The 7,621-nt window shown below is 37.6% G+C and overlaps 1 long non-coding RNA gene across 1 annotated transcript; it reads left to right on the top strand.

Moving 5' to 3' along the window:
- On the top strand, positions 1-1,525 carry LOC122088678. The gene is made up of 3 exons (XR_006143113.1): positions 1-103; positions 1,109-1,195; positions 1,338-1,525. It is a non-coding gene; the product is annotated as an uncharacterized LOC122088678 (long non-coding RNA).
- Positions 1,526-7,621: the final 6,096 nt, after the last annotated feature.

Here is a 7,621-nt window from a genome sequence, read left to right as displayed (position 1 = left end):
AGGGTGGCAAGCACTTGTTGCTTATGTGAATATTGGGTGCTACTATATATTTGGGATCCCATTTGGCCTCTTATTGGGTTTTAAGCTCGACATGGGTGTCACAGTAATCTACTCTCACTACTTTCTTTTTCTTTTCTTTTTCTTCTTAGAAGAAAATATATACCAATAGATAGGGGTATTATTAACTGGTCGGTTCGGGTCAATTTCGATTGGGCTTGATCGGACCACCCAATTCAAGGCCTTGCACCATGACTGATTGACATTATATAATCGGGCCGGCATAAGCCAGGTATGAAAATGCTGCAATTCAGTCAGTCAGTTTGGACCATATTCGGCAGGCTAAACAGACTATAAGTAGATTCTAACACCATATGCCTATAAATGGGCTTTAAGCAGACTTTTAATATGCCAACAAGGTTGGTAGCCTAGTGAAAGGAAGCCTTTGTCTTATCATTGCTCGTGTCGACTGATTGTGGGTTTTAGTCGACATGCACCATTATCGATTATTGGTCTTGCGACAGTGCTGCTTGGCGTATGTGGGCTTTGGCCTAGGCTATGATCACTATCATGAGACACCTTTTTTGTTCTATCAAAAAAAAAAAATCATGATTTATTAATCTTTATTCTTATATATTGAAAATCACAGTCAAGTACATTTTTTGCATGCAGTCATACACAAAAAGGCCATAACCCCCACCCCCCTACCGTTAAAATATCCCTTTGTTTCTTTTTATAGAACCCTTATTGGGCACCCCCCAGCCCAGGCCCACAGATCATACCTGCACGTTTCTGGCACTAGACCGACCGGGAATGACCAAATATTAATCGGTCGGGCCTGGTACCTAAAAGGGGCGGGTCAACACACGCACAAATAAGAAGAACAGAAAGGGAATCTAGGTTTTAAATAACGGATCAGATAAGGTGAATGAGCCGATCCAGAAGATCGGTCAAACCATATTGGGATTGATCCGGTCTCTGAAACACCCTTTTTTCTTTTGCCCTTTTGAAATCCTAGGGAAAACAGTAGCACATTTACTTTGTTAAAGAGTTGCACCTGAAAGTTCGTTCTCTACTTTGATTGAAATTCTGTATGTTTGTTTGTTTCTAGGGAATTTGGTGCGGAATGCTGTGTGGAACCATTCTACAAGCATGTGTGCTCATCTGGTTTAATTACAGAACCAATTGGAATAAAGAGGTAATCAAGAAGAGTTAATTACAGAGTTCCACTTCTAGCATCACATAATATTATTATTATAATTATTGCCTTTTTCTATTATATTTTGATACGAAAACACTAAAAATGGCTCTGATTTTTTTTTTTTTCTTTTTTTTCGAAGGCAACAATTGCTGAGAAGAGGATACGAAAGTGGGGAAGACACTACAATGAGATATCTAATGGTATAGAAGAGAATTAAGTAAAGTGGCTCAGGAAGCGTCTTACTTAGATTCAAATAACTAGATCATAAAATTGCATTTCTTTTCACATTGTTTTGGGAGATACTCTTAACTTCAATTCAAAACTAACTCTTTCCGTTACCGAAGTAGCACTAATTTTGTCATCCTTGAACACCACCTCATAAGCTCCTCTTCCTTCTCAAACATTTAAGAGGCCTTGATAAACTTATATCAAAGAAGGCCTTTTTTATGATTAAGTTTTACCTATATAACAAGATTGCAGCGCATGGAGGCTTTTAACTACACTTATTGAGCTAAACCAGCAAGGTTAAAAGTATCACACCAGAAAGAAAAAAAAGTACGAAAGGAAGATGGCATCAAAAGAATAAGAAAAGGGAATACAAGGGGAAGAGTAGTAAAACACGCACGAAGGCATACACCATATACATAAATTGAAAATACATCTAAATTAAAACTCACATCATTATATGGATAGATGATGATATGGATAAATTGATCATGGAACTTTTTATAATTGCATAACAAAAAACTAAAATTTATAATGCAAAAGTTTCTTCAGACAAATCAACTTGATAAGTTTATGAGGGTGAGTCACAAACTTTAACCACATGGTAGGATGATGTGGCAATTATGGCCGCTAGATACATGGGTCTATAGTTGTGTTAATTGACCACATGACAAATTTTAACACCTAATTTAATCAAATACTCTCTTATATAATAGAATGCATCTGCCAATTTTCTCCCATAAACAAATTAACCTAATTTAGTCTTTGAATTCTACCCAACAAAAAAAAAAGGAGAAAAAAAAACCTGCCAATCTAGAGTAGAAAATGCCCAAACTGATTTGAACACGAAAACACCAGAACATCCCCCATGGATGTTGAGACCACACTTCCATGGATAGTGTGAGATATGGTTGGCAGTTACAACCGGCTGGATAGAGGATCCAAACAATATCTTAGGGCCCGTTTGGTATCGTTTCTGTTCCAGAAACGCCGTTTCGTGTCAAAAATGAAAATTTCAGTTTCTGTGTCAAAACACAGTTTTTAAACGAAAAAATAGTGTTTCAAAATTTCAGATTTTTATCGGGATTTTTTTTTGTAAAATGGAACGAAACTAGGAAGACGGAACTCCAAATCCGTCCAATCTCGTTTTTTCAGTTTTTTTTTTTTTTTCCACTTTTTGTTCCAAAAAAACAGAAACGGACCATAAGTGCACCAATCAGAAGATTCTGTTTTTTCGTTCCAATAGAACGAAAAAACTCCAGAAACGTTTTTTTAGAACGATACCAAATGGAGCCTTATTGTTTGGAAAACGAAGGCGATCCCCACAACCCTTGGATGGTGTGCAGAGGATACCAATACAGATCAGTTGTATGGGCCAATAACTTTTTTTTTTATCGAAAAATAGCTTTATGATCTCAAATTGGCTTGATACAAACAACTGTATCAATATCAATATCAGCAACCGATCGATACAGTACCGGTACTGTGTTTTATAATACTATTGATATATGGGGTTATGAAATATTTCGGCAACTTCATTCGATGTGGGGAGCGGAAAATATTTATGCCTTCTCCACGATGGATGGCTCCAGACCATGAAGTTAGTTTTTCAATCGACGGACCAAAAAACTTTGAAATAATCAGGAGAAGAAAACCTCATAAGGGATAAAAAGAATTTGTGGGTACAATGGGTGTATGCCATTTTGAAAGCTCTCTTTAACGACCAAATAGAAACATTAGATTCCATTATAGGATTGGTCCAGTTCAACCCGGATTTTAACCTGATTTTAGATATGTGATAATCTGTTGTAATTATATTTTTATTATTATTATGTTTTTAGTGCATAGGATACAAGTGGAATCATGGTTAACTTAATCCTGGCAAGATTCAGGGCTAATTAATGTCAACCTGGCCCTGCTAGGGTCAATTAGGGCTGGATTGGGCCTGGACATGATCCCAAGCCCAGTAGAATTGGGTTGGACTTGGGTTAAGTTTTGAGGATCTAAGATTGGACTAGAATTTTGAGAAACCTGGCCTAATCCCTCTCATGTTCACCCCTAACCAAAATTGCGTGCAAATTCCTACACACACCCTCTCACATCGCACCTGTGGAACCCACACATACTCTCCTCCTTAGAACCTTTCGATGATCTGTGGAACCATTCTACAAGCATCTGTGGTTATATTCTGGTTTATTTACAGAAGCAATTGGAATAAAGAGGCAAGAAGAGTCGAGGTCCCCACATTCCCCACATTATTGCTTTGCTCTATTCTGCTACGGAAACACTAAAAATGATGGCTCTTGCTCTGATTTCTTCCCAAAGGGAGTCCGGATCAGGTACTCGTATGATTCTCGTACGGTATTGATCAACACTTGAATTCTATTTAATCTCTTTCTTCTTTTAATTAGTTTTTATTTCAGTGGAGTTCAAGTGTGGATCAAACACCATACGAGAATCATTCTCGTACGTTCGTATGAAGACTTTCCAAAGGCATCAATCGCTGAGGAGAGAATACGGCAATGGGGAGGACACTACAATGAGATATCAAATGACATAGAAGAAGAGAATTAAGATAAGGAGAATTTTTTATTGTTCTTAATTTCAAGTAGCTAGATCTCAAAATTGCATTCTTTTCACATTGTTTGGGGAGATGCTACGTACTACTTCATTCTTTTCCTAGTGAATCTTGTCCTGTGGGTTTGGGTTTTATAGGTTGTTTACGTATAAAAAGTCTATTTGAAAATTTGTTTTTTGGTTGAAACCCATTTTTCCAAGGTTTCCATTTTTTCCATTTGAATATTTTTATCGACTTATGCCTTCTTGGAGATTTATAATGAGAAGGTGATTTATGTAACATAATGTACAAGTCAACTATTCTGAATTACAGTTTTCTCTGCAATTACCTTCTCAATTTTAATCTCTGGAATCTGTGCATTCATATGTTTAAAGGAAGAAATTCTCAAAGAAATGGCGCACAATGCCATTAAGATTTCATTTTATTTGGAAGAAAGAACACTACCTACTAGTATTTATCTGCATCAAAACTCAAGATATATGGGTGTGGAAAGACCATGCTGTCCCACGCCAGCCCTTCCATCCATTGGCCTCGCGTGATGCGTTTCTTTGCCATATTTATTTATTTATTTATGGAAGGAGATTAGGTATATCGCTGGTTTTCCTGGAACTAGTGGCTGAACTAATGGTAAGGCTGAATGGGAGGGGCAGGAGATCCTCTCAAGTGCATCAACCCCTTCGGAGAACATCAAGGATCCAGGTCCGAAGAGAATTAAAATTATAATTGGGTACAAGAACTTAACCCTATAAAAAAGTGGGGTAACCCAAGACAATATCAACCCATATCAATTTCCTTTGAAAACCGACATACAGGTACTCTTCGATTCCTCCATGATCAGATTGGGTCTCAAATTTAGTGACTGAGGTGCTGTGGATGCTTTCTAAGGGAAGTTTTGTCCAATAGCCGGAGGATTGGATTACCCAGACCAAAACACTGAGTTTTTCGCCTTGCGAAGCTCATTGAGAATGAAACAACGAAGGTCAAGTTCTGAGATTGAACTACCTCTTAGGTGGGATGGTACTCCAAAAAGTCAAGCCAACACTGTAAGAAGAGACGGTAACCTTTTTCGGCTAATTGGGAAGGAGCCGGCTCTATCTCTAAAGAGAAAATATATAGATTTAATATTTTAGTAAAAATTAAAAGATATATAAATTTAATCCACTGCTCCTTCTATTATGATACTCATATTTAAAGAGAATACATTTTTAGATAATAAAGTAATTAATACCTAGTCTCTTGCTTACATTGAATTTTTTTTTGGGTGAAATGCTTACATACAACTACCCCTCCATTTTATACAACTACTGTTTAGGTATCAATTCCACACCCACACTCGAAAAGTGGTCCCCACACCTCAAGAGTGGTGTGAGATGAGGTTGGAGGGTACATCCAGCTGGAGAGGATCTAGACTCTGAAATATCTTCTTTCCCTCCCCCTACTTGGAAATTATATTAAAAAAAAATATATAAATAGTTCCTAAGACTGCAACCAGGATATAATACTTGCCAGCAATGGAGGTGAGAGATTCTGCAATCACATGAACTGACAAACATTCTAATACTATAGCTTCCTGATTTTAGTTGATATCAAATAGAGCTTAATTGGTCATTCCTTCAATTCCAAATCATAGAGAATGTAAATGAAAACCAACCACTTCTCTCCATCCGTGAAGAAGATCAGCAGCCATAACCCAAACAAATAAACGTTTCTTTTTTCCCTGAAGAAGCAAACATTGAACCCATTAATGGACTTGGAGATTTCTCCAGGGAATTATGTGTGGAATTCAAGAAGCTTATGTACTTGGGCGGACCAGAAATATTCACATCCTTATGCCAATACTCCCTTAGCGCCATCACACAGGTCTTTGCTGGTCATGTCAGCACTCTCGACCTGGCTGCCATCTCCATTGAGAGCGGAGTCATCATTGGCTTCACTATGGTATTATGGTATGTATTTGTATATTTGGTTTTATTCTATTTTCAGCTCTGGTAGAACTCATCCTTAAAAGCTAGTCATTAAAATCTTTACATTAGGCTACTCACATCTGACATGGAAATATTATTTCCCACGAAACAGGCAGGAATGGGAAGTGCTCTAGAGACACCTTGTGGGCAAGCATTCGGAGCTGGGCAGCTAGACATGCTAAGTATCTATATGCAGAGATCATGGGTGATCTTGAACACGACGGCCATCGGCATGAGCTCTTTGTACATATATTCAAAGCCATTGTTGAAGATGATAGGGCAAAACGATGAGCTATCAAAGACGGTTGGAATGTTTGCGATACGGTTGATACCATGGCTATTAGCGTCTGCGATGAACTTGCCAATCGCGAAGCTCTTGCAGTCACAGAGTAAGATGATGGTGATGGCATTGATAGCAAGGGTGACCTTGTTGCTACACACTTTCTTCAGTGGTAGAGCTTGGTCTGGTTTCTCATGGAAGGCTTTTCAAAATCTCTGGGGATTCGTTAGGCCATCCTAGGCAAAAGCTTTCATGCTATAGTAAGAAACTCATTTTTTTTTTTAAGGAAGTGGATTGATTTGATCATAGTCTTTAATTATCTAAGTTTCTTGTTTCTTCTTTGCTTGTCTCTAATCTATGATCGAGAATCGATGCAGTCTAGAGCTTTGGTATTCTATGGTTACATGGTTTTAAGTATCGGTGCGTATCGTGTCGTATCGGCCGATACGTATCCGTATCGGTAGGCATCGGCATGATACATACCGATACGTATCATGAAAATTTTAAAACCCTTATGTGTCGATACGTATCCTACGATACACACCGATACACCACCGATACGCACCGATACACCACCGATACTCTATGAAAAATTCAAAATTGAAGTGAAATATACGTTTCGGTATGTATCGGTACATATCGGTATGTATCGATACATATCGATATGTATCGACCGATACACACCGATACGTACCGATACGGTCATAAAATGGCCAAAATGGGTAATTTTTTAGAAAAACATAATTTTTTGAGGTGTTTTTGTTCTAAAGTTGCTGCCAACCATTTTTTTCTCTAACTAAAGTGGAAATCAAAGTTGGGAACAAGGATTTTACATTTATAAGACAATTACAAACCTTGGATTCTTAGTGCGATACTCTCAATTTACTGTTTATGCATAATACATGTTATATATAACTTTTTTTAACTATTTTTTTATGCAAATGTGTATAAAAAAGTGTTTCCTATCCATTTATATGCGTATCTTTAGTGTATCTTAGCGTATCTCCGATACGATACGATACCCTCTGATATGTATCTTAATTTTGGCCGATCGATACAACGACCGATACCGATACTTTAATCCTTGTATGATTATGATCCTTGTTGCTGGATATCTCAAGAACGCAGAAGTTTCTATGGATGGTTTGTCGATATGGTAAGATTCTCTAACAAGAAACTCACACTGTAATCTTCCAAAAGGGCAAACGTATGACCCTTCTGTAAAAACGCAACCCTAAAACGATGCAGAAGATAATGGAAAAATAAGAACAAGCAATGCACACAGATTTACAAAATTCGACAAGATTGCCTATGTTTCCGGTGAGATGAGATCCTGCTTCACTATCAATGGAGAATATGGTTACAACGCTCGTCCC

The sequence above is a fragment of the Macadamia integrifolia genome, chromosome 9, assembly GCF_013358625.1.
Source record: "Macadamia integrifolia cultivar HAES 741 chromosome 9, SCU_Mint_v3, whole genome shotgun sequence".
Classification (NCBI taxonomy): Eukaryota; Viridiplantae; Streptophyta; class Magnoliopsida; order Proteales; family Proteaceae; genus Macadamia; species Macadamia integrifolia.
The sequence above is the reverse complement of the archived record's forward strand: the minus strand, read 5'-3'. Positions and strand labels throughout refer to the sequence as shown.